This window comes from Mus musculus, chromosome 7 (assembly GCF_000001635.26).
Source record: "Mus musculus strain C57BL/6J chromosome 7, GRCm38.p6 C57BL/6J".
NCBI lineage: Eukaryota > Metazoa > Chordata > Mammalia > Rodentia > Muridae > Mus > Mus musculus.
In genome coordinates this window covers 37,623,560-37,650,000 of record NC_000073.6, presented here as the reverse complement: position 1 = coordinate 37,650,000, position 26,441 = coordinate 37,623,560, and the positions used below count along the sequence as shown (strand labels likewise).

The 26,441-nt window shown below is 45.6% G+C and overlaps 1 protein-coding gene across 14 annotated transcripts in view; it reads left to right on the top strand.

Annotated features, from left to right (window-relative positions):
- Nucleotides 1-26,441, top strand: part of Zfp536 (zinc finger protein 536) — a 456,017-nt gene that overhangs the window by 124,039 nt on the left and 305,537 nt on the right. For all 14 annotated transcript variants that reach the window (XM_017322241.2, XM_017322250.2, XM_017322245.2 and 11 more), the window contains one exon: nt 204-315. The gene's annotated coding sequence lies outside the window, so the exon portion shown is untranslated. The remainder of the gene's footprint in view (nt 1-203; nt 316-26,441) is intronic.

Here is a 26,441-nt window from a genome sequence, read left to right as displayed (position 1 = left end):
CTAGGCAGTATTTAGCTTCTTGTCTACGGCACATCACCGGTGGCCTTGCATGGGGATAGATTTCCATTCTCATACTCTGGATTTGATTTCATCTTTAACCTTTGCAGCTGAGTTTCCTTGACCTCCAAGTATGGCTGTGATTTTCTGAATTTGTTACATTTTGCTTTACATGGTTTCTTTCTCTATTTCCTTTTTCTCGACAGGGAGCTGGGGCCCACCCCTCTGGCCATCTTTCAGCAACCAGAGCATCTTTTCCGAGGAACATTCTTACTAGACTGACAGTCCTTAAGTCAAGCATGCAGTGAGGGTGTTAAGGTAAGTCTCACCCTACTAGAGCTGTCTGCCTGGACACTCCTCACTTCTTCCTGTTTGCCCTGTTGAGCTCACACAAATCCAATTCAAGCCATCTACTGTGCACCCCAGTCAAGCATCTCCTGGCTACTAGAGGAGGCACCTACACCCACCCAGTAAAACCATCGGCTGTGGCTCCTGGGGACCAGCATCTCTTTGAGGTTGGGGTGGTGGCGGTTTAAAACAAAAGTATCCGGAAGACCAATGTTCTATTTTCTCATGGCGCTTCACCCCCGATGTTGTGTTTTCTACTCGGTTGCTTAATTCCTTTCTGGAGTTTTCTTCCGAGACAGAGATGAGGCTCCAGCTCAAAATCCTGAGGTGCTGTTCGTGTTTTTCTGGTTCCAAGAGAAGTGCTGCTGTTATTTTGAGTAGTTTTGATACAACCAAATCAAAGTGAAGATTTGAAATGGCTTTTCTGAAAGCCCAAGCTGAAGTCATAAATTATTCTGCACCGCGATTCTTTCTGATAGTGAAACCGTACCTCTGCCTGACATTGCTGCAATGGGAGAAAGTGAAAGTTAAAAATAAAATGAAACATTTAAATCTGGGCTGTTGAGAAGCTCAGATAGACATCAAGGCCAGTCGATAGAGGCTCCTATCAATTAGACTTCCACGCTTATCATTCCATATTGGCTTATTAGCAATTGCCTGGGTTCAGGGTTCCAGGATTAAGAATGTGAAGGGCTGGGGGGCGGAAGGGAGGCGTATGCGAGGAAATAGCAACCTGTGAAAAGGCCAGGTCTGTGGCTTCCTCTATTTGCAGGAGGCTGGGGACAGGCTGGTGGTGGCATGGAGGCCTTGTTGTGATTCTTGCGGGAGGAAAATGTCTACAGTGAGAAGGTTGGAAGTTTTCCCTAGCCTACCCCGTTATTTGAGTCGGAAAGTGTTGATTTCACACCGTGCTGAGTGTTTTCCCGCAGCTTCTTAGTGGGTGTATTCTATGTTGAGAAAAAGGAGCAGTTAACGAAAGCAGTAGTGGGGGCCATCAGAGGCCTGGCAGGCCTGTGACTTTGCCGATCCCAAGGTGCCCTCTAGGAGAGGGGTGGGCAGCTCAGGAGCTCCAGCCTAGAGCTTGCAGACGGAGCTTCTGGCTGGGTCCCTCCTCGGCATATCGCAGGCGGGAACAATTTTTGGTTCTTTTGCTGCTGGGTTGGGAAAACAAGCCCGTGGTTGCCAGTAAGGTTTGGAATCTGCCTGCCAGATAAGGGAATGTCTGTGAAGACTATTTTCCCTCTTGGGAGGCAAAACACAGATGGGGGAGTTCGGAGTCTAACAGCATTCAGCTGCTACATTGATGGTAGGAATTCTGCAGTGTGGATGCTCATGGTATCCGAGGGCCAGGTTTAGCATCGCTGCCGAGGGCCGCTGGTAGGGAGTTGGTGGGACTGGCTGTTGAGAGAACAAGTACGTAAGCTTGTTCAGAAACATTCAGTACTCTGTGCTTCTTGGGGTAGGAGAGGAAGCAACGCCGCCATGCTGGGCACTTCCGCCATGCTGGGCACTTCCGCCACGCTTGGCACTTCCGCCATGCTGGGCACTTCCGCTATGCTGCCCACTTCCCCTTTGACTCCCTTTGGCATGGGATATGAAAGAGAACAAAAATGAACTACCTAACCGAGTGCTCCCTACACCCCCAACCCTGCCTCCTGCGGACAGACATGAAAGGAAGGCCATGGGTTTCCCCTGAGGGAGACACACACCACCCCTAGTTTGGGCGGCTTTCATACTGTAGGACAGGCAGCGTCTTTTGGCTCACCAGGTTTCCCAGCACTAAGGCACATATTTGCAGCTAGTCACTGGACTAAACTTTGGGCTTCCTGGAACTTAAAGGACAATCAGGACTGTCATATGCAGGAGATATGGTCAATAAGGAAGCCTGAAGTTGCAGACTCCATTGATCCCAATACTCTGCCTAATTCTTCCTACATGTATGTGCCTGAGAGTTTATGAGTTTGGCACAGAAAAAGAGCGACAACAGTAACTAATACGAAGATAAAACAGTGCCAGCAATGTCTATTCATAAATGCCATGCAAATGTGGTTTCACAGGCAGGGGACTGAGGTATGTGCGGTCTATGGTGTAGACCATAAGCAGGTATGAGGATTTTTTTTTTCTGGGTGGGAAATGTACACCTTGGGATGACTTGAGAGATGTGTGTCATGTGACCAGGAAGTCAAATTGAAACTTTACTTTCAAGAACAGATTCTTTTTTTTTCCAATTTTTTAAATTATGTATTTATTTCATTTACATTTCAAATGCTATCCCAAAAGTCCCCTATACCCTCCCCCCTCCCGCTCCCCTACTCACCCACTCCCACTTCTTGGCCCTGCCGTTCCCCTGTACTGGGGCATATAAAGTTTGCAAGACCAATGGGCCTCTCTTTCCACTGATGGCCGACTAGGCCATCTTCTGCTACATATGCAGCTAGAGACACGCGCTCTGGGGTACTGGTTAGTTCATATTGTTTCAAGAACAGATTCTTATCCTCTGAGGGTCAATAGACAGGCCTTGAGAACAGGTAACTGAGATGTGGGCATCCCTCTCCCAGTCTCTTGTTTCAGCTCCCGTTCCCAGGCTCCCAAGGGCCTGCACTGGGAAGGGCCAACGACGGCCAGTGAGAGGAAAGAGCCTTGAGCTGGCCCTGAGCTGTTTCTTAGAGTCTGGAATTTTGTGCAGGAGATATTTCCTCACTTACACACTTTCGGTTCTCTGTAAAGGACACTTGTCTTGGTGAAGTCTCTTTTCTTTTCTCTCCTATTTTTAATGACAGAAGCTTGAAGCTTCTGGAAGGACCACTTGTTCCTGCTCATCTTGTATCTCTCCTCAAACTTGACCTTGCTCTTTCATCTGGCCTTGCATTTCAGAGCTTGGGCTTTGAAAAAATCCGTATCCATGATATCTTTGTTCAGGGAGATATCCTTGTGGACATGAGGCTAGTGTAGTTATAAATACTCTCTCTCTCTCTCTCTCTCTCTCTCTCTCTCTCTCTCTCTCTCTCACACACACACACACACACACACACACACACACATCTTGATCTTTGATTTCTTCCTGTTCCATCTTCCCCATGGTGGCTGTCTCTTTGAGGAGATGGTGATCAATTGCAGCTCCCAGAAAATGTCTACAGGAGCGGTCTGAGGCCAACATTAATGTTCTTCAGAATGAAGGCTCTGCATCCAGCTAGGATGAGCACCACTTTCCCGGGTTTCAGGAGCTTTCCTATTTTGACAGCAACCAGCAGACACACAGCTGAGAGACTTTGGAGTCTTGAATAACTGATGTTTAGGCCAGGACAGCCCCAACACCAAGGAGGCTGAGGGAGGAGCCATCAGACAACCTCAGCCTAACTGGCAGCTGAATTGTAAGCCAGCCAGGGCAACTTAGAGAACCTGTTCCAAAATAAAACGCTGAAAGTCTAGTTGTGGTAGTACACAGCTGTAATCCCAACACTTACTAAGCCGAGGCAGGAGGATCTTGAGTTCAAGGTTATCCTAGCAAGGTTGTCTCAAGATTCTTTTTTAAAATAACTATCAATCTCAACTTAAATGGAAAACACAAGAAAGTAGCCAAATCTGGTTTTATGTGATGCTGGAAAATATTAAGGCTTAGCAAAGAAATAATTTAGAAAAATGTGTTTTATTGCAATCAGAATTAATTACAATGTCCATCTTTAAGGGTTATTTACAAACACAAAAGGCTAAAAAATTTAAAATAGTGAACGGAGTAAAGAAAGTATATCAGAAAACACGGAACAGGTACTCTTACGAAGCTTGTTGAAGCTTAAAATTAGGAAAATTATAAGAAAATCTGTAATTGTTAAATTTGGTAAACAACTTAGTGGGCTCTGTAAACAACTGGAACTTGGTTCAGGGTTTATTCGTGAAGGCACCCCCCCTCAAGAACTAACTGAAATACAAGATACCCTAGTAAAATGGGCTTAACCTAGAAATATTCTCCAGGTTTTCTTGATTTCTTAGTTGACAAAAGATAACCTCTTAATGAGAAAGAGGATGGGTGTGGAGTTGATTAGGAAATAGTAAGCATCAAAGAGAAGATGGGAGTGGAATCACCCCCCCCAATAGGTTGTACAAAATTTTGTTTCCAATAAAAAAAAGTAAATAAATAATAAAAATGGATGGAAGCATGGCTCGGTTTGCCTAGCATGTGTCTAATCCTGAGTACTGCACAAATTATATCAATACAATAAAATAAAACAGGAAAGCTACAGAAACGCACCTGTTGACTTCGTATGTCATTACAACAGAAGTGTTCAGACAGTACCCCTCTAAAGAGAGCAAGACACAGCCCCCGAGCCCATAATCCATCCCTCAAGAAGATCTCCATGGTCAGGTCAATGAGGGCCAGGGGCTTCCAGAGGAAATGGTACTCAGAGCACCTAAGTCTTCCACTTCTCATCCCCCCACTTCTCATTCACAGCTCCCCTAGGCTGAGCTCCCTGTGGGCCAGAAGCTGTCCAATATTTCCAGTGCTTCTAAAAGACTAGCTTCCAAAATCAGCAAGAATTACCACCAGCCTCTGACCTAAACCATCCCCACAGGCTCAAGCGTTGAATACTTGGCCACCAGCTGGCAGTGCTGTTCTGGGAGGTGGTGGCAGGGCTCTAGGAACCACAGAGATGCTGAACTCAGAGGCTGGTCCTGCTGTGTCTCTACTGACCCCAAGCTAGCATCCCTTCCTCGGTAATCATCGCTGTATCATGCTACAGGGTTGGTATTTTGGGAGTGCAGAGGAGCAATGGAGATCGCAGGTTCTATGCGAAACTGATAAGGTGGACATATGGAGGGGATGCTTTATGTCCTACTGGATCTTCACCAGGATCCTTTGGAACTCATGGAGGTTAGATTTGCTCATAACTGCTCTGTAGACAAGGAATGAAGTGGGAGTGGAGTTCTGATTTCTTCAGGGAGAAAAAACCACAGCCTTAACTCTAGAGAGCAGGCAGAGAGGAACTTTCTTTTTTTTTTTTCATTTTTTATTAGGTATTTAGCTCATTTACATTTCCAATGCTATACTCTTACACGCGTTCTCGCGACCGGCCAGGAAGAATACAACAAACCAGAATCTTCTGCGGCAAAGCTTTATTGCTTACATCTTCAGGAGCCAGAGAGCCAGAGAGCCAGAGAGCCAGAGAGCCAGAGAGCAAGAGTGCAAGAGCAAGAGCAAGAGAGAGAAAAAGAACAAGAACAAGAAAGCAAGAGAAGAGAGAGAAAAAGCAAGAGCAAGAGAGAGAAAAAGCAAGAGAAAGAACAAGAAAGCAAGAGAGAGAAAAAGCAAGAACAAGAGAGAGAGAAAGAATGGCAAAACCCCGTCCCTTTTAAGGAGAATTATCCTCCGCCTAGGACGTATTACTCCCTGATTGGCTGCAGCCCATCGGCCCAGTTGTCATCACGAGAAAGGCAGAACACATGGCGGGAAAACTGCCCCTGCACGTGTGCAGATTATGTTTACCACTTAGAACACAGCTGTCAGCGCCATCTTATAATGGCAAATGTGAGGGCGGCTCCCAACATCATACCAAAAGTCCCCCATACCCACCCACCCCCACTTCTCTACCCACCCACTCCCCCTTTTTGGCCCTGGCGTTCCCCTGTACTGGGGCATATAAAGTTTGCGTGTCCAATGGGCCTCTCTTTCCAGTGATGGCCGAGAACTTTCTGCTGTATAAGCATTGCTAAAGGTTATCTCAGTCCACATGGAAGCCCTAGCAGGTAGACCACGGCATGAACCTCTATCTTCTAGGCGTAGAAACTGAGGCTGAGGAAGTTAAGTCATCTGTCTCGGGATGCATAGTTGGTGGGTGGTATAAAACCCTTGGCTTTTCTCATCTCTGTGACCGAAACCTTGACGTAAATAGTTTAAAGCAGGGATGATTTATTTTGGCTCATGATTTCAGAGGGTTCAGTCTGTGTCTCTTGGCCCCCAAACACTTAGACTGAACATCATGGTGGCAGGAACACGTGGTAGAGGAGAGACGTTTACGTCATGGAGAACAGGAAGTAACACAGACAAGACAGGAAGAGTTGGCCCAAAAGATCTAATGCCAGTGACACATTTCCTTTAGCTAGACACCATTTTTTTCTGGACAGTGCCACCACTTGGCTGCTAACCGTTCAATGTGACATGAACAGGAATCTGTGGAGGGAGGTCAGCTTTGAGCCATGGCAGATAGGAAAGCCAGAGTCTGATGGAAGCTCTTGCTGACTTAGAGAGGCCCTTCAGAAGTTCTGCGAACAATAAGGCCATGGCAGTCCAAGCTGAGACTGCAAAGCAGAAAGCAAGGGAACCAGTGGTTGCGATGCCAGAAGAACAGACGCGGTAAGACAATGCAAGCAGAGAAATTGGGCGGGTGAGCTCCATTCAGGCATTGCTTTGTAGGCCATGTCGAGGCCACAGTTGTTCTCTATTTCTTCTATCATCTTTAGTTGTTTTGTTTTGAGGTACTGCTAGATAAATCCTGCAGCTTTGCACACGCTAAACACACAATTTAGCACTGCACCCCCAGGCTCTTCACTTCTGGTTTGCTACTTTAAACCAAAGAAAGCATCTTGAGAAACAGGCCGTCCCAGGTGTGGAGATTCTCCTAGATAATTGGATTAGAATGAGCCTTGCAATGGCTTCTGGTGGTCTGGTCACTGTGGTCTGGTTTCCTCTGGAGGGATGCCTGGTGACTGGTCCAAGCTGGCGGTCAGCCCTGGGAGGAACCCACTGTATACTTAGCAGCAGAATCAGCATGCTCTGGGCAGCCCTGGGAGCCAGTGGTGGGTGCCTGGGGCAGAAGTGGGCCCTCTAACCCCAGATCCTTGGACTGGCCAAGATCCCAGGGGAGAGGGCATCTGTACTGTGCACATGCCATCCTGGGATTCTGAAAGGAGGAGAGGGAGTGTGATTAGTTCCTGGCAGCCTGGGCTTTGTAGTGAAACCCCATCTTAAGAAATAGAAAGAGGCTTAGTGAGATGGCTTAGCAGTTGGTTAAACACACTTATTGCCCAGCCTGATAGTAGGAGAGAACTTACTCCCAAAAGGTGTCCTCTAACTTACATAGACACACACACACACACACACACACACACACACACACACACACACACACACACACAGAGAGAGAGAGAGAGAGAGAGAGAGAGAGAGAGGTGTAATAATTTTTAAAAAATTAAAATCAAAACTAGAGTTTTGTCAATGCTGTAGTTTAGATGTGGTTCCCTTGGGCGAGGCAGAGACTGTTGTTACAAGCAGACTTCTCACAAACTCCAGTTCCCCCACAGACCCAGGCAATCACAGGGTTCACAGGGTTCGTAGCAGCCTTTGTGATCAAACTCACCTTCATCTCATCCCTGAGGTGCCGAGGCCCAGAGGAGGTAGAGAGCTTGCCTAGGATTGTAGGACGTCATTGACGGAGTTAGACTCCAAACCCCCACCCCCATGTCTCTCTGCCCGGTCTCATTCTCACAGGGTCACAGTGAGCCACTCCTCATGCAGATGCAGACTGGGGACCACTCCTCATGCAGATGCAGATAGACTGGGGACCACTCCTGGCTTAAAGGAACCATTTGGGGGTTTTACAAGGAGGAGGGGGCATTTCTTCTTATAGCTGTCACAGTATCTGTGAGTGGCAGGCGGTCGTTGGTGACATTTTCAGTGACCAACTTCTGGTATTATCAATTGTCATTATTAGAACTTATTGCCCTTCATTTGAGTAGAAACAATATATGATGGGACACACCTGCCTGTCTTTTCATATTTTTGTCTCCTTGCCGAACCCAGGCAGGCCTACATCTGATCCGTGTGACCCCAGAGCAGGATCACCAATGTTTCTTTTTTATTTTCCCCTCCCTGCTGCTAACAACCAGCTTACATCTTTACACAAAAGTTTCTGCAAAATGGATGTGGCGGTACAGGCCTATAATTCTGGCATTCGGGAGATCGGAGGAAGAAGGAGAATTTAGGCCAACATGGGGCAAGACCCCATTTCAGAAAAGCAGGTGAGGGGACAAACAAAATAGCATGCCCATGGACAGGATGGGGCTGCAGCCCACACTCAGCAGTGGGCACAGGGGGTTATCACACAGACGTGCCAAAGAAGAACTGGCCAGCACTGACCCCAGCCACTGGGTGGGATGGCCCAGGTTAGAAGGCATGGATAGCACATGGAACATGGGAGACAGCATGGGCAGTCAGCCCCACACTGATGGCTGCATATGGAGGGGTGTGTGTGGAGGTGGGGGAGTAATAGCTCTGACTACATCTGCTGCTAGCAGAGGAGGGGTGGATGTGGAAAGCAAAGAGGTCAGGTGTCCTGGAGTGGGACTCCCAGAAGCCGCCTTCCTCTGTGCCACCCCAACACCCAAGTCAGAGGTGATGCAGGAGACTTAGTTCTTGTCCCTGTGAGGACCAAGAGGTGGAAGGACCCCTCGCTATTCTCAGCAAGGGGAGCTGCCCGCCCAGGTGCTTCCCCTGTTCTGAAGCCTTGAGGTTCCTCTGAGTGGCTGATGCACTTTTTTTTTTCTCACCAGTATTTGGAAGGTGTTTCCTGACCCCCTATCACGGGGACCTGAAGTTTTCCTCTGGGGCCCTTCTGAGCTGCTCATGTTGACCTGGAAGAGCAATACACCCAGTTCCCTATGTCCCACCACTTCCTGGCCCCTCAACCTTGCTCCTTCCTTCAAAAGGTCCCCATGTCTTAAACTCCCTTGGGATGATGAGTGAGAGGCAGAGAGACAGGAAGTGACCCAGCACGGGGATTAGGGAGGAGATGGCACACGTTTCTGAGGAACCTGAGGGTGTTCTTGGATGCCATGAAGTGGTATCCAGGTGGTGTTGGGGGAGAGTCTGACTTCCATCTTGCCCTCACTTTTTGTTGGCCCCTGTACCTGCTCCAGCTATTTCTGCATAGTCCCTTCATCTGGTCCACATACAACATGGGGCTTCTCTGTGTGTTATATTATTTGTTTTTATTTCTGTAATCCCTTTATTGTTTGCACAACTGCTGTCAGACTGTTGCCTGAAAGTATCACAGGATAATTGCAGAACGCCTGCATAAGTAATTCCTTACGAAATCGGGCCTTGTCTGCATATAAAATTGTTTTTCGTTGTGGCATACATGGCCTTCATTATACGGAGGCTGTTTACGGGGGTGGGGGGGCACACCTTGCCCACAGGCCCTGAGATGGGAGGGCCTGGCACTAGGAAATAATGAAATATAATATGATCATTCTATATGATCATTCCTCTCCCTTTTTTCTTTTTTCTTTTCTCTTTCCTTTTCTTTTCTCTCTCTCTCTCTCCCCTTTCTTTTTAGTCATCTGACATTTCTAGAAGGTGACAGACAGACCAAGGCTGTCAAGAAAAGCCCAGCTTGGGCAGGAGGGAGGCATCTGCCCAGATGAGGGGCCCTGGGTTGACTGGTGTTGCTGGGGAAGGAAGGGCCACTCACTCCTCCCGGGCTCGCACTGGGCATCTCTTCCGACCGCATTTCTTCGATATTAATGGTGTGTGGTAGTGAAAGAAATGTGTTTTATTCTCGAGTCTAACCCTGCTGTTATCAAAGTAACTTCCAGCTTATTAGCGACAAAGGACTTTTCTCCTCTCGGCTGCCCTGTTCGCCAGGGCTTCCTGAATTAAACTGCTGTTTCCTGTCCTTTATATGCATGACCACATCTGGGTAGCTTGCTCACAGCCCCGCTGCTTAATAACAATCACCTTCCCTTTCAGTCTCTGCTGATTGTTTCTAATTCACTCTGACAGATAGTGCCTGACAACTTGCTGGCTTCTCCCTCCCTCCGTGACCTGAAGTTACTCACGGCACTTATATAGTCTGTCATTTTTAATATTTGATTTCATTTTAAGTTATGTGTTTTACTGAGAAGATGAAACCAAAAGAAAAAAATGAAAGAAAAAAAAAGAAAGAAAAAAGAAAAAATAGAAGAGGAGGAAGAAGGGGGGTCTTGCAACAGAATATAAGCTTAACCCTTCTTGCCCCGCGGCCCTGTTTCTTCCTGCTGAGGCGGGCTGAGCAGGGGCTACATTTTCTTCCTTCTGGGTTTTGGGCTTCTACTTGTCCTTCCTTATCTTGTTTGTCTTGAATTTTTGAAGCAGATCTTTCTTTAAGCTGAGGTTGGTCTTGAATCCATCATTCTCCTGCCTCAGCCTCCTAAAGTGCTGGATGACGGGTGTATACACTCGCACTGACAGCAATTTCATGTTGGGTTCTTTCCTTTAATGGTGCCTGATGGACTTTTGGGGTTCGCTGTGGTGCTCTCTGATTTGCAAAGTGGAACTCCATCTTTTGGGAGATGTTGCTGTGGGTTGAAGGTATGGTAGAGGGATTGGGGCATGCCTGAAGGATCAGCTCTGGTAAAGATGTCCAATGTGGAATGGCCAGTCTCTTCATACGTGTTTCTTTTTGTACCAGCAGTCAGGGCAAAGAAATGTCAACTGTCTCTGGGTTGGAGATGGGCCACTTGGTGTGACGTCTTCCAAAGAGTGGGATGGGGTGGGCAGCAAGGTGGTGGGCAGCAAGATTGAAGCCTAAATTTTCTTCTGTCGTGTCTTATTTGAACCTGCCTGCCTCTCACTAAAGACCTTGTGGGATAGATGTGCATCTCCAAGGCTTGATGGGCATCCTTTGTCACTTCAAGGCGCACCCCACCCATGGTGACTTTGGCTTTGTTTGTCATGAGACAAAAGCTCCTGTGTGCCTCCTGGCCCTTTAGAGGTTGAAAGCTGTGAGGCTGTGCATTAGGTCAGCTTTGAAAATGGCCAGCACCAAATAAAGGGGCCCGTTCATCCACGAGGTCTGTCTCTGCTGATGGATGCCTGTCTGTCTATCCATCTCACTCAGAAGGGAAGCCAAAGATGTACGGGAAGGGGGGATCTGGGTTGAATCTCAGCTAAAGAACTTCCAGTTTCCCTAATTGTCTATGACTGCCCGTGGCATGGCCGCCCTTGGATCGACTCTTCGATCACTGTCAGGGGGCTGTGCCACAGCTCCACTAAGAGTGTCCTCTGACCACCTGGAGCAATGAAGGGCCAGTCCTTGGGACAGAAGCGGGTTCTACTGGTGACCTCAGGTAGATGAGGCTTGCTTTCCAAATCCATCTTGCTAGAGCAGCCTGCTTCGGGCGAGGTAGCACAGGTAGGGTCTTTCTTTGAAGTAGTCAGTCACAATAGGACTTGCTTGTCATAGGTTCGAGGCTCATTTTTTTTCTAGAGTCTTGGAGGCACCGAGAATAAACTGAGGAATTAGATGCTAAGTGGAGACACCTTTTTTAAAAAAAAATCATTTCCCTTTTCTTCTTCTGAATGGGGAAGAGAAGGCCAGAAAAAGATCTGTTTTAATCATTTTGTGATGATGGCTGAATATTTTGTAAGATGCTGTCTTGGTTTTGAGACATCCTAATTAAAATTTAAAAGAGGATTATCCGTAAGAAACCAGGTACACACAGGCTGTTGGCTTTCAGCTGTCTGCATAGAATAAAGACCTACAAATGTATCAGTGAGTGAGGCCCCTGTTAGATTCAGCTGTGTGGCCTTTATGAGGAAGGAAGTTAGGCTAGGAGTATAGAAAAGAAGTGGAGAAGAGATCTTCTCTTCCATACTTCTAACCTTCTGGGGTGCACCAAGTCTTCCAGGCTGAGTGAATGTAATGTGGAGCACTTGGCAATGGTGTTCTTCTAATCTGTCTGTCTGGTCTTTAAGATTCACCCCAGCTCTTTGAGATGCAAGGACAGGGGCTGTCAGGAGGACACTCATTGTAGGATTCGGAAGATGGTTCTGCTCTGGGATTTAACCTCTAAAGATGGACCAATTATGCTTTCCTACCTACTTTCTCAAAAGGACCACTGGCCTGTCATTGGCTCTTGAAGTCAAATCCAGGCTTTGGCTTTGTGCTACTCAATGGGCTTCCATTTATTACTAGTTGGGTTGGCATGGACCCCTGGAGTCCTGGGCTGAGGGTGGAGGAGGCATAGACTGCGCTACCTTTTCTTGTCACTGTGACACAATACTAACAGGGGATGCTTGACAGGGGAAGGAGTTAGCTTTATGTATTCCTCTCTGTTTTTGTTTATTTCTGAGATTGTAATTTGATTACAGCGTCTCTTCCCTTTTCAGGCCTCCCTTTAGATTCTCCTATATATCCCTCCCCTCACTCCTTCAGATTTATGGCCATTCGTTTCTCATCAAATGTCATTGCATGCATATACGTGCTTGCATACACATCTAAAATCCCAAATAGAACCTGCTGAACCCATATAATCTTACTTCTATGTATGACCGTCTTCAGAGATGACCGTTTGGCATTGGAGAACCAGTGGGTGTGCGCTTCCCTGGGGAGGGCTGCTTCTCCTGCTTCCAGCTTTGCTGCTTGCCTGTAGTTCTCTGTGCTGGGTTTTTCCCCATGCAGTCTGGCATGCATGTTGGTTTCCTCCTTGTTCAGTTCATATTTAGGAAGCCATGTTGGTGAGACTTTACCTTCCAATGTTACTAGGAGACACAATCCTAGAGCAAGGTCCCTGATCTTTTGGCTCTGTCAACCTTTCTGCCCTTTTCTGCCATGTTCCCCCTGCCTTAGACGTAGGAGTGCTATTGTAGGTGTGTTCACTGGGACTGTGTTCCTCCACTCTACATACTTTATTGGTTGTAGTCTTCTCTTGTGGTCTTTGGCTGTTGCAAAAAGAAGTTTTCTTGATGAGAAGTGAAAAATACCTCTCTCTGGTATAAGGATAAATATTTATAGATTATTGATAGGGAGTATGTGTTCTCGTTCATAAGGATACAATTCTTCATGGCAGGGCAGCTGAAACGGTAGGGTTCCAGTCATGAGAAATTGCTGCTTGGCCAAACAAGAAGTGAGTTGCTTAGGCAGGAACTGGAGTTATGCTAAAACCTTTAGGCCCCTCCCCTCGGCCAATATCCACTAGCTAGGCCTCATGTGTAGCATCACTGGCTGGGGACCAAAACACAGGTGCCCACAGGGAACATTTCATACTCAGATCATAATGTCTACTTCCTGTTTGGTCTTCGGCCAGCAACCCCACCAAGCCGGAAGTGCAGCAAGCAATCCAAGCTTTCTGTGGAGCCAACAAAGCAGCATCTCTATCCATTTAGGTTCCTATGATTTGAAAGAGACTCAGTGACATCACTTTTGACCCCTTGGCCTTTCTCAGAATGCATCTTATATGTAGCACCATAAATTGGTGTGGTCCCAGGCCTGAACCTGAGGTGTCATTGACAGTAGTCTTTAGAGGAGGCCACCTACAGAGGTAGGGCAAGGTCTTCCTCAAGGGCAATGTATAGGGAACTTTTAGTTTCTCTGACCCAACACAGAGCTACAACTGTGGAAGAGAGATGACACACAGAAAGCTACCTCATATAGGCAGAAGTAACTCAGGCCACCCTAGGGATAAAAAATGGGAACCAAGTGAAAGGCCAGATAAGAGATTGGTTCACCAGAGCAAGGGCGAGAGGATTAAGATGTTGCTAATACGAGATAGAAGCAGTAATGACTGTGGCTTGTCTTATGCCAATCATGATGCAATTAAAAAGGCAGAAACCTGAGTGGTTGTACCACTCAGACAGAGCATGATGGGAGCAGAGCATTGGAACAGGACCTGGGGGACCAGGAAGAGTCTCACAAATAGACATTAATCAAAGAAGAAAGATATTGCTTGAAGGAAGCAGGGCTTATTCTATATCTATATCTATGTCTACGTCTACGTCTACGCCTACGCCTACGCCTACGCCTACCTCTACACCTACAGCTACAGCTGCAGCTACATCTATATCTATCATCTATATTGTATCTATCTATCTATCTATCTATCTATCTATCTATCTATCTATCTATCTATCTATCTATCTATCTATGTACCTGACAGAAGGGGAAGTGGTGGGTCAATCCAACTAAAAGCAAGGGACAAGAACCTTGTGAACACCAGGGTCAGGATTGGTGGTGTAGGGAAGGATTCTGGGGCTGTCTTTGGAACCTAAAGTACAGGAAACAGGCGAGCAGGCACAAGAAAACTTGTGGGTGGGAGCCTGGTGGTGAGAGGTGTGTTTACGGGGAGGCATCTGTGATAAAACTGGATCCAAGCACTCAGTAACAAGGAGACTGTTTTTCAACTGGAGATAGGAAACTGGGGATGGAGAGCCAAGGTAGCTGACGTTGTCTTTGCTCATGGTGTCCCTGGGAAGAAAGAGGCAGTGCATGGTCATTTTGACTTAGGGTGTCCAGGCCGTGTCCAGTCTGCCCCTGGAGCTTTGTGGTAGGCAGTCCCCGATCTCTCGGGTCAGGCCTATGAACAGCACTTGGCAGCTGGCTTTTAAAATAATAAGAACAAAATGATTGCTCTTTAGGAAACAAAGCCCACATTTATATTCATCGGGGTCCTATGTGTTCTTTTTCTTCCCACACATACACAAAAGATGCACTCTGGGTGAGACAAGGAGCTGGTGTATGCCAATGTCAAGAGCAGACAAGGACAGCGAAACAATCGACAGATTCATCCATTCTGCTTTAACTTGGGTTCCCAGAGAGGGATGTGAGTTTGCTCAACTCTCTGTGTCCTGCTTTGCTCACAGTGTGAACGTGTTGACTAAGCTTGGCTTCCTGGTTGGAGGGTCAGGCCCCATGGCTTTTAAACATGCTTATATGAAATCCAAACACTCATGGTCATTGGCCATCTGAAGTCAAGACTCAACTTATGAGGCAAACACGTAATTATCTTGTTTATTCAGGGTATAAATAGAGTCCATGCATTTTAAAATTTTTCTTCCTGATAAGGACTTTGGCTAGCATTCGGTCTTTAGATAGTTCCTCCTCCTCCTCCTATTTCTCCCTCCTCCCCTCCCTCCCCCTCCTCCTCTTTTCTTCCCCCCTTGCAAATTTAGGGTTTGGTTGCTTTTATTTATTTACTTTTATGACAGGATCTCATGGTGTAGCCCAGATTGGTTTTAACTGACAGCCCCGGTGCACTCATCTCTGAATGTGTGTTGTGGACATTCATGAACACACCTGGCTTCTTCCCTACGTTTTCCTTATTTTCTCTTCCCTAGTCCTCTCTCCTTTTTCTTTCTCCCCCCATCTCTACTATTTGACTGTCTTTCTCTTGTTCTCTCCCTATCCCTGTCTCTCCTCTCTAAGCAGAAGGAATTGCTGAAGGCAGCACAGCTGGCCTAGACGCAAGACTAACTCATGTCACTTTTGAGACAGAACCTCATGTCGCCTAGCATCAGATTCACAAAGCAGTTGAGGATAGCCCCAAACTTAGGAGGATCTTCTTGCCTTTATCTAAAGAGGACTGGGATTGCAGGCATACATCTCCACACCCAGTTTTTTTGTGGTGCTGAGGACAGACCCCAGGGCTTCATCTCTGCTAGGCAAATACGCTACAAACTCAGCTACAGGCCTGGCAGTTCTCTGAGTCACTCTTTCTTGCCCATCTCCTTTGGTGGATGGTGCTACCTGCCCATGGAGGGCACTGCATACTTATATGAATCTTTGCTATTTCTACAAATCCATAGCAGTCCAGGAAGCTCACATCAGCTTGGATAGATCAGCTAAGGTCCATGTCCAGCTTAACAAAGCCTACTGGGACTGAGTCCCCCCCATTCCTAGGCCTTTGTGTGCGGCTCAGTTCACACCTGGAAGAGGTTCTTCAGCTGCATGCCCAGCTTCCATCTTTCTCACCTCATCTGATTTTTATTATATCAATAATAAAACACCTGCTCTTATGCTCAATTGTCCTTTTATGAAATACTATATTTAGTTTTGTTCTAAAAATACTATCTATGAACTTTGGTTTGATAAATACTTTGTATTTGGTGACAAATAAATACTTCCTTAATTTTAAACATTCACGAAATTACATAAACAATTGAATATTAATTAATTATTTTTTCATGTGGCCCCTGAAGCTGCCAGGGGTGATGTAGTAGTAGTGGTGTGTGTGTGGGGGGGGGTGGTGGTAATATCCTTGGGGACCTTAGTGTGGTCTTGCTTGGAATGCTTGTGCCCTTCCAGGAGTTTAGAATAGATCTCATCTACCTGAGCTACTACCTCCTGCTATCCTGGAGGGGCTTCACTGCTCCTAGCTCTGACAAGTTTTTCTCTGTCCTCACAGCCTCTACCTTAGAGTCCCCAAAGGGCAGTTATTTTTGTGTGGTTGGTCACATCTGACAAAGGTGTGAACCTCAGGGAGCCAAGCTTTCTGATGGCTCTGTCATTTTCCTTACTGGATTGTCAGTATCATGTTTTGTTTTGTTTTTTTTTAATATTGCTTTATTTGTTGTTTTTAGCTGGATCCTTGCTATGTAGCCCAGGCTGCCCCCACTCACCATCCCGGTGCCTCAGTCTCTTTAGTGCTGGGATTATGAGTGAGAGGCACCCTGCCTGGCTAGACTGCAGGCCTCTTGAGAGCAGATAGCTGCTCTTCCGTGCCTCACTGACAAAGCCAGCTGTTAGTCTGTCATTTGTCATCTGCATCTATGTATATATATATATATATATATATATATATATATATATATATATATAACTGCCATCTGTAGATCCACGTCTGTATATATCTGTCATCTGTGTGTCCATAGAGTTGTAGACCTACATATCTGTTATGTGTCATCTATCTATTATCTACCTTCTATCTATCTATCTATCTATCTATCTATCTATCTATCTATCTATCTATCATCTATCTATCTATCTATCTATCTATCTATCTATCTATCTATCTATATCTATCATCTATTTATCATCTGTCTATTGTCTATCATCTATCTATCTATCTATCTATCTATCTATCTATCTATCTATCTATCACCTAAGGCACCTGTCTCTCCAACCATCATGTCATCTATCTATCATCTTTACTCTCTCTATATCACCTACCTATTCTATCTTTGTAACTATTTACCATTTACCTATTCAATCAATCAATCAATCAATCAATCAATCAATCAATCCATAAATCATCTATCATTTATCTTTTCTAATGCCTGTTCTATCTATCTATCTATCTATCTATCTATCTATCTATCTATCTATCTATCTATTGTTTATCTCTTATCCATTATCTATCTACTTCCTATCTATCTACTGCTTGTCTATCTGTCATTTCCCTCTGTCTTCTTATGAGATATAGGTGACAACACAGAGGAAACAGGTGATAAGTCCACAGACAATGAAACCAGAAACCCATTAGTAGGAACAGATGCCATAGGACCATTAACACTGGAAAACAGGATCTGAGTCAGAAGGACCTAGGGCAGAGATGCATTGTTTGGGAAGGCACTTCTGGGGTGTGCTGTGACGTTAGGTCTGCATACCCTGAGTGAGGCTATAGTTGGACAGAGGAGACAGTTTATGGGAGATTCAATAAATTTGAGTTGCAGAGAGAAAAATTTGTTTCTAGCTCTGACAAGGTCCCATTTGTTCCTTTCTCATTTCCTTGAGGCTTTTCCATCTAGGACATCTTGACTCTTACTTTTGGAAGGCCCCACATCACATGCCTTCTTGTGGCAAGGTTCAGAAGCCGCTCTGCTCCATTCTCCGCCAGGTTGGGAGGCTGAGAGGAGCTTAACACACGAGGAAGCCAGCACTGACATGCTAATATTTCATTTTAATCTTGAGTGCCAGGTTACTTTCCAAATGAAGTGTCTCGGGCAAGGCTCTAACTTACATGAAATAAAAGAGTTTAATGCTAATTAAATATCATCTGACTACTGAAGCTGTATTTATTGATGGTTTAAAAATACAGTGTCAAGGTGGATGGACTGGGAACCCATCTATAATAACAATGCACCTTTGGTCGGGGTTTCTTTGGATTAGATACCTGTCCCACACACATAATAAAGCCATGGAAATTCACATGATGCTGGTTCAGCACAAGGAGCGGTAGAGTAGAGTATATTATGTGGGCAAGCACTAACCTGACTCCTGCCATCGTTGACCACATCTGGTGGCACGTGCTTTCCAATTTTGAGTTTCAACTTTAACATCCTCGTCTCCTTGTTTTCTTTCTGTCTATTTCCTGCTCCTTTCTATTTCTTCTTCTGATCTTCGCTTTGATGACCAAAGTCTTAGGCTAAGAACACTGGTCCCCATGGCTTCTAGTTTGATTTTGTTAGCTTTGACTTTTCTTCTGCTGTCATTTCCCTCCCTGGGTTGCCTGAGCCTGGTCTCCTGATCCAGAGTTTGGTCAACTCTAGGATAGAGTCTTACCATTCCTTCTCTCATCCCTCCAGGATCTACAGATGCTTTGGGGCATGGTATGGGAATGGGGATGGAGGGAATAGGTGCTTTCTCACTCTGTATATCAGGGAAGGGCTGGTTTGAGCATCTATATGTGTATTGAGCTGGGTTGTTGGTGGAGACTGAAGCATGGAGTCACATTATTCTTGTCTATCCTCTAGCTTTCCCTTGGGATGGCTTCTCTTGGCCATAAGTTCATAGTTTTCCTCTCATCATTGTAGCCTCAGAATGGTGTCAGTGATGGCTGTAACCTCCTAGAGATCTCTCATCCTTCAAAGGGGTTGTGACCACCAGCAACTTCTTGTTGGTGGGAATTCAGGTTCAATGTTACCATAGTGTCTGATCTTTCCCAAGCAAAGGCGGGAATTTGAGGTTCCACAGGAAATCCTACAACTTTGTGACTTGCATAGATTTCTCCCATGAGTCAAACTGAGCAAATGTGAACTCCAAGGGCAGACTCCAGGGCGTGCCCACTACGGGGCAAGTCTGTGGATTCTGTAGGGAAAGATTAGCTGTGTTGGAAGGAGGAGCACTGGGTAAAGCAGGGTTTCGAACATCTCTCCTTGATGGTGAAGGACAGTCTAATGTAAAAGGCTCTGAGGCCCCAGAACCCATTCTGTAGGCCCTGATGTGCCACCCAGCCTCCAGGAGAAAACACACTCATCCAGACCAGCTTGTCTACAGCCCACCTATAATTAGCTTCTGAAATTTCTAAATGAACTGCCTAATGGTGTAAATTTAGCAAACTAACTGTGAGGTGTTACCCAATCCTCTTCCTCCAAATGTCCACACAGACTCCTGCACCACCTCGCTAGCTTTTGCTGTTTGCAACCGAAGCCTCTTCTTCGAGCTGTCTGGCAGCCACGCAGACATCCCATTTATGTGATCTATAATGAGTTTATTAGTGTCTCGCCGCCTTGTTGCTATTAAGTTTTATCAGTTTCGGATTCAAGAGCCCAAGGTTAAATTTTCAATAGAGTTTTCGCAAAGTTTAAGTGGAATTAAGATTGTTGAAAATAAGTCTAAATGGTGAAAGTACATACGTCTGATACCCAGGTCTGTGGGTTTATTTCTACACACCAAAGGATTCTGAGTTCTTATTTAGAAAGGTACCCCTTGCAGAATGACAGCACAGGCTTCCATTCTATGTGCGCGTCAAGGCTCACACTAAAGGTGTATTGCTTCTCATCGACTCTCCTGTGCCGGGTTTGGCACTGCCTATGTCCCAGGGTATGGTTTGGCTGGCTGAGGCTTTGACCTGGTTAAAAAGACAACTGAAAGGGAGAGGACAAATGCTTCCACATAGTACAAAGGAATGAGTTACGATATTATTTTCTCCCTGTTCCATAAGATAAGAGGTTGTCCTCTGAAAATAGCATGCCGGTAATTGAATATTATTTACCTGGATCCCTTCTATAATTCTTGGGCAATTTTTTTTTCTTGAGCAAAACCAATTCAGAAATTTCTTCAGTGGCTTTAATCAGAATAAAGTGGCTCTACCTTTTAGGTTAAGAGAAAAACCCCAGTAATAGGCTGAGCTGTTATTATGGAAAGTTTATTATTATTGGTATGTAAGCTAGCTGGGGGCTTAAGCACAGAGCAGTTGGATAATTTAGCTAGCTCCTGGATCCAATTAAAAAAAATCTATGTTGTGTCCACAGTGGGGGGACGGCCATAGCTGAAGCACTCTCCCTTCTATGGTGACACACCTGTGGCATTCTCACAGCTAGAGAGAAGGGTTGGGGATGTGGAATGTTCTAAATCCTCTCATTACCGCCTCATGGAAGACAGACACTTCAAGCAGCTCCCCATTTAGGTGAGATTACCAGTTAAACTCCTTAAAAAGAATATTGGAGTGTTCCTCAGCAATGGCGACCGTGTGGCTGTGATTAGAGCAGTGCTCGACTTTGGGGGGAGACCTTCTTTTCTAAGTTAATTTACAATTCTGCTTGAGTGGCATCTGGGCTGGGGTAGGATGTCTTCCCCTAAACGTTGTACCTGGTATCAGGAAAGGTGCATTTAAGGATATTTGAAATAAAACTCCAGGGTGTTTTTGTTCTTTGGGGGAAGCACTGGACCATAAACACTCTGAGCGTGAGCCAACAGCTTTCCCCAACTATGATTGCAAATTACTGTAGAATGTATAGATGGCTGGTGGGTCGCTATCTGAAGAAGCTTGTATTTTATAGAATGTCACTTTTGTCAAAAATCCAGCCAAAAGAGAGAGGAGGGAAAAACTAATTTGGACAGCAGACAGTATTTTCTCCAATGTGGAGTATGAAAAAAATTATATTTACAAAAAAATTCAGCTCTGAATATGTTTTTTGTATAATCATTATTACATCAATCATTAATATCAATACTTAATAGCAAGCTGATAATGTAGCCAGTAGGTGAAACAGCTATTAAAAAGTGTAAAAAATGATTAATCAGGTAGGGGGGGTATTAATGTTCTCCAATTATTTAATGATAAGTACATATTTTTGAAAGTGTTTGTTTTTAATAATCGACTGGAATATTAGTTTGCAAAAATGTAATTGCTTCTTAATTTCACATCTTCGCTTCTTTGTGCCGGGTACAAAGGTAGTATATTTCTGTAGTTATTGTTCGCAACACTCCCTGTAAAAAATCACGTTCATTTCAAGAAGCTGTTATGGTATTGATTCTGGTAAAGACTTCCATTAACTGACCAATCTAAATCTCATAAGTGATGTCAGGGTAGTTATGCATTCTCCTGGTTCAAGTATTCAGCCATTACGTTAGAATGCAGGCAGTGTCTGAATATGGCTGTTAAATTATTTCTAAATACCGAACCAGAACAGCTTAACAGTTCTGCAGTTTGAGGCTGACACAAAAATGACAATCTGCCACCTCTTTGTTTTTTAAATATTAACGTTGTATTGGGATAGTATTTTTGGAGTAAAAACCTGTGGCACCAGAGGATAAGTGACATAAACAAAGGCAGCTGGGCTTCATGAAATAATGGAACAATAAGGCCCTTGCAGCCGCTCTCATCTCTCCAGTATGTTAATTAGCATTCTGTTGTGGCCGCAACACTGAAAACATGTAATCTGTATTGGTGTACAGTACAGCTGTGAACACGCATTCTTTTTTGTGAGTCCCTGGAGTTAGCCTTGCCATTGGCATATGCATTTGGGCCAAAAGTCAAACCATCACCACTAAAATAGCACACTATAGCGGCAAAATGTCATTTGTCTTTTCTTATTTTTTTTTCCTTCCCTCAATGCCACATGCTCTCTCCAGTGATGTAATCCAGTCTCACTGCATCTGCCTCTCTGCTCTATTTTTGCAGAAGGATGGCGGGTGGGATGATGTGTGTGTGTGTGTGTGTGTGTGTGTGTGTGTGTGTGACAGACAGAGAGACAGAGACAGAGACAGAGAGACAGAGACAGAGAGAATAGAGTATGAGGAGTTAAAAGACCATGGTCCCCAAAAGCCAAGTTGAAAATTCAATGCTTTCTCTGTGCATGATTTATTTTTAAATGTATACCTATAAGCGTGCACACGCGAGCGCACACACACACACACACACACACACACACACACACACACCATGTATATTTTTCATTTCTGTAAATTTACAGATCTTTCTTAAGTGTCATGGAACATACAATAATTTGTAACATCAAGGCTTATAGGATAATGAGACCCACAGAATGGAATCTCAGGAAACTTTATTTATCAGTTGTTTATACTCAAAGTATAGTTCAGTACCTTCGTTCGTATAATACCCACTTAGGGGTGCAACCCATCTTACAGCTAGAGAAACTAAGGCTGAACCATGGTACAAGGATGGGACCTGCTTGTAGAGCCCATGGGTCCAGGCCTAGAGGCAGAGGGAGTAGAAGCAGCTGGCCATTCTGAAGGAAGAGGTAGGAACCAAGGAACAGAGGAAGCAGGGAGAGGGTGGGCAGGGAGAAAGGTCCTTTTGCTAGAAGGTGGTTCTGCAGGAACTAGACCCTGGTACCTCCCTGGTGCCAGCATTAGAACAGGGAGGCCTGGCATGAGCCTGCAGAAGGCAGCTTCAGCATTTTTATCACATGGGCTGCATCGACCTACAGCCAACGCTCTGCTCAGAATCTCACCTGCTAGAGTTTGGCATCAAAAGTAGAAATGGCAGTACTCACTCAAGTCTCTCTGTTCCCACTGAGCTTGTATGAGCACAGGCATGCGTATGAGGCTTATATGAGCACTCACGTGCGCAAAGGTGTGTGGGTGTGAGTCTCCCCAGCCAGCACACACTCCCACTTGCCTCCACAATGGCCTTATCTCTTCATGAAATAAATTTTGACCAACGATTAGATTGCCTAGCTCTTTGAATTGATCTTCTTCTCTGATAGGGATCGTCTGGTAGTTAACCCCCATCCTCCATCATCCTCTTTGCTTTCTCCCATTTGATCTGGTGACAATTCCAAAAAAGATTAAAACAAAAGAAAAAAAAAACACATATAAGAAATAAAAAAGAAAAAAAAATACCAAAACCAAACCTACCTGAGTTTGAAGTCACTTTCAGACATTCTGGGCCAAGCTGCTTATTTCTTTCTGAAAGACGAGAATAGATACTTGGCTTTACAGTTTTTTCTTTTTATCTGACTCAAACTGGATTGGAAAATTACCCCTGCCACACAGAGAAGGCAGCCTGTGGGTCAGCTGATTCAGTTTGGTTCTGTTCAGACTGTGAAGGGATCAGATGGTCTGGTGATTTGGGAGTGAGTTTGTCCACTTGGTAGTGGCTAGGTTAAAGGTTAATGGCTATATATGTATGTATATGTATGTGTATGTGTATGTGTATCTATCTATCTATCTATCTATCTATCTATCTATCTATCTATCTATCTATCTATCTATCCACACACACATATATATATCACTTTAGTAGAGAAGACTTTTTCTCACTTAGGCTTTGGGGCCTGCTAAAATCTCAATGCTGTCATTCCTCTGGCCTTTTCTGGTGAGGCTGACGCTGTGGTTTCCTTTTTCCTCGAAATCCACACATCCTCCATTGGTTAATGGCTCTTTAAATATTGAAATGCCTGGCAACACAACACAAAATAAAATAAAACCCAGCCTGTCAAAGAAATAAAAACAACAGCAACGAAAATGTTGGTATCTCTTAGAATTTGTCTTCCTGGCCGTAAAAGTATATAATTAATAGGAGAATTTTCTTCCAGATGTGGCTATACTATAATAGAGCCTTATAAACGCTACAGAAAGAAAAATTGCTGGGAAGGAAGGCGTCCTCAATGAGAGCACACCTGGGCCTGACAAAGATTGCATTTAGGGACTGCTGTGCCTATCACAACGCAGAGAGCGACCAAGTCCAGGGAGCAGCTGGAGAGAAAGCCCCGCAAATCTGCATGCAAATAGCAGCATATTGTTAACTTAATCAGATGCCTAGGAAAGGATGCGCCAGAACGCCTAGGATGATCTACACACACTCAGAGGCAGAGCTGAGCTGCCATGGGCAGCAGTGGGGCGCTGGGGCTGCCCACTCTGAGCAAGGTGGACCCCTCCCAGCCCCAGCTGTCACCCCCACCCTGCAAGGCCTTCAACTCCTGTAACACACAGTGACCCCCCTCTGCTCTTTGGAAAGACAGACACCATCTACTATATAGTTAGATTAGATGGAAGCCTCATTATTATTATTTTTAATTATGGCATAGGTATGGGAGTAATTTCTCGCCCAAGTATGCAACTCCAATTAAGTAATATTTCTGCTTAAATATCCGGGTACATGAGGATATAAAATACAAGCCTGGAAGTATATAAAGAAATAATTTTTTTATTATTATTAAAAAAGGGGGGAAGCATCTGCCTACTGATTGAAATGCTCGGCATAAATAATACCTTAAGAAATGTAAAACACCTGTTATATTTACATTTTATATATTTTTACGAATAGTAATGAAAATAGATATATTTTATATTTCCTCCATCTTTGAGTCTAGCACCATAAAAAAATAAAAAGTAATGCTATTTAATCACCCACAGCTTAATAGTGCCTTAGTTGTTTACTGCCACTGTACTAATTGTTCTGTACTAATGTGTTTTTCTGTGATATCCAGTAGTGCTAAGAGAACGGAGATCTATAACCAATTAAATATAGTGTTTTGTATGTTAAAAATATATCTGGGGAGGCTAGAAAAGGAACAGAAGCCGCCCTTAAGCAAGGCGCGTTGGCACCGTGTCGGCGCCCAGCAGAAGGTGCCCGCACTGCCTCTTTTGCGCAAAGACAAAGGGGGTAATTTTTTTGGCAAGAAAACAAACCCCAAGAAAACACAACAAACTGAGTGTTTCCTTTTTTTTTTTTTTTTTTTTCCTTTCCTTTTGGCCCCCCTCCTACAACTCCTCAGGCTGTTTCTGGCCTCTCTCCGCAGCAGGGAGAGGTGGGTTGTGGAGCCAGGCAAGGGTAGCAGCCCCGCTACCCTGAGCCCCCTGCAGGTCCTGCGGGGGAGGAAGACTGGCCCCGGGCCCAGCGGGGTTCTGCGGCCATAAGCCTGAAGAGCGTAGCATTCACACGCAGGCGGCCCTGGGCACAGGGTTAATTGAGGATCATTGTTGGTTCTAACAGGAGCGGGGTGTCGTGGGTTGAGGTGGGGGTGGGGGGTGGGCGGCGGTGAGAGGGGGTGAGGGGAAACTTGTAGGCGCGGCCCTTGCAGAGAGAGAGAGAGCAAGGTGATGATGGGGAAACCAGACATAACAGCATTCATGCAATTACCAAAGACTCTGGGAGTGACCAGAAAAACGCCGCTTGGGTCCGGGATGTGTGTGAAGGCCAGCTCACGGGTCACACTCACTCACACAAACACGCGCGCACGCGCGGACACACACACACACACACACACACACACACACACACACACACAGACACGAACAGACATACAGACGCACGCGCGCGCGCACACACACACAGACGCACACACACACACACACACTCACTCACGCGTACGTTCACTGGCACGACGCCCGGTGGCTCCCGGTGGCGCTCGGTGGCAAGGCGGCCTCGCGATCTCACGCTGCCCTCATCCGCCGCCCGCCCCGCCGCCTGCCAGCCGGCCCCAGCCCGCGCCCGGGCCCCGCCGAGCGGCCGCACTTCACCTTACGGAGGGGGAGATAATGAGATCAATTAGAGGCGCCGTCACCGCGCCGAGACAGCTGCTGGTGCATAGTAATCACCGCGGGGCTCCCAGCTACCTGCGCACAGCACCGCTGCACCGCGGGTCCCTCCCTGTTCCACACTGCTTGGCCTTGGTGCCCTCCTGTCACCTTCTTCTGGAACTTGCTCTTTAGATAGCCTGGGATGTTCAAGAGCAAAGCCAGCCGTTGTGACAGAGTGCACATGCTTGTAGTGTGACAGTGTGTGGACTTGAATTTGCACACCGGTGTGGATGCCAGGGAGAATAGAATGAGCATCTGTCACTGTGCCTGCTGGTGTGTGCTCCTGAGTGCTGGCATCCTGTGCACTTGGTGGCCTAGAGAGTTGTAGGTGTGTGTGTGTGTGTGTGTATGTGTGTGTGTGTGTGTGTGCAGTTGAGGTTAATGGTGTGCACAGGACGCCCCTATATATATGTTTTATGAGGTTTGTTCTTGTAGGTAGCCTGGGAGGTCTAGACCTGTATGTATGTCGTGAGTGACACATGAATGGAAGTATGTGTATGGGTCCATGCACATGCCAGGTGGGCATCATACCCTTTTCCTTCCCCATGCTCTATGGTGCTCAATTGAAGGCCAATTGTTTGCTAAGTGAGAACCAAGTGCCATGTGCCTGTGACTCACAACTTGAACACTCTTGATATCCCT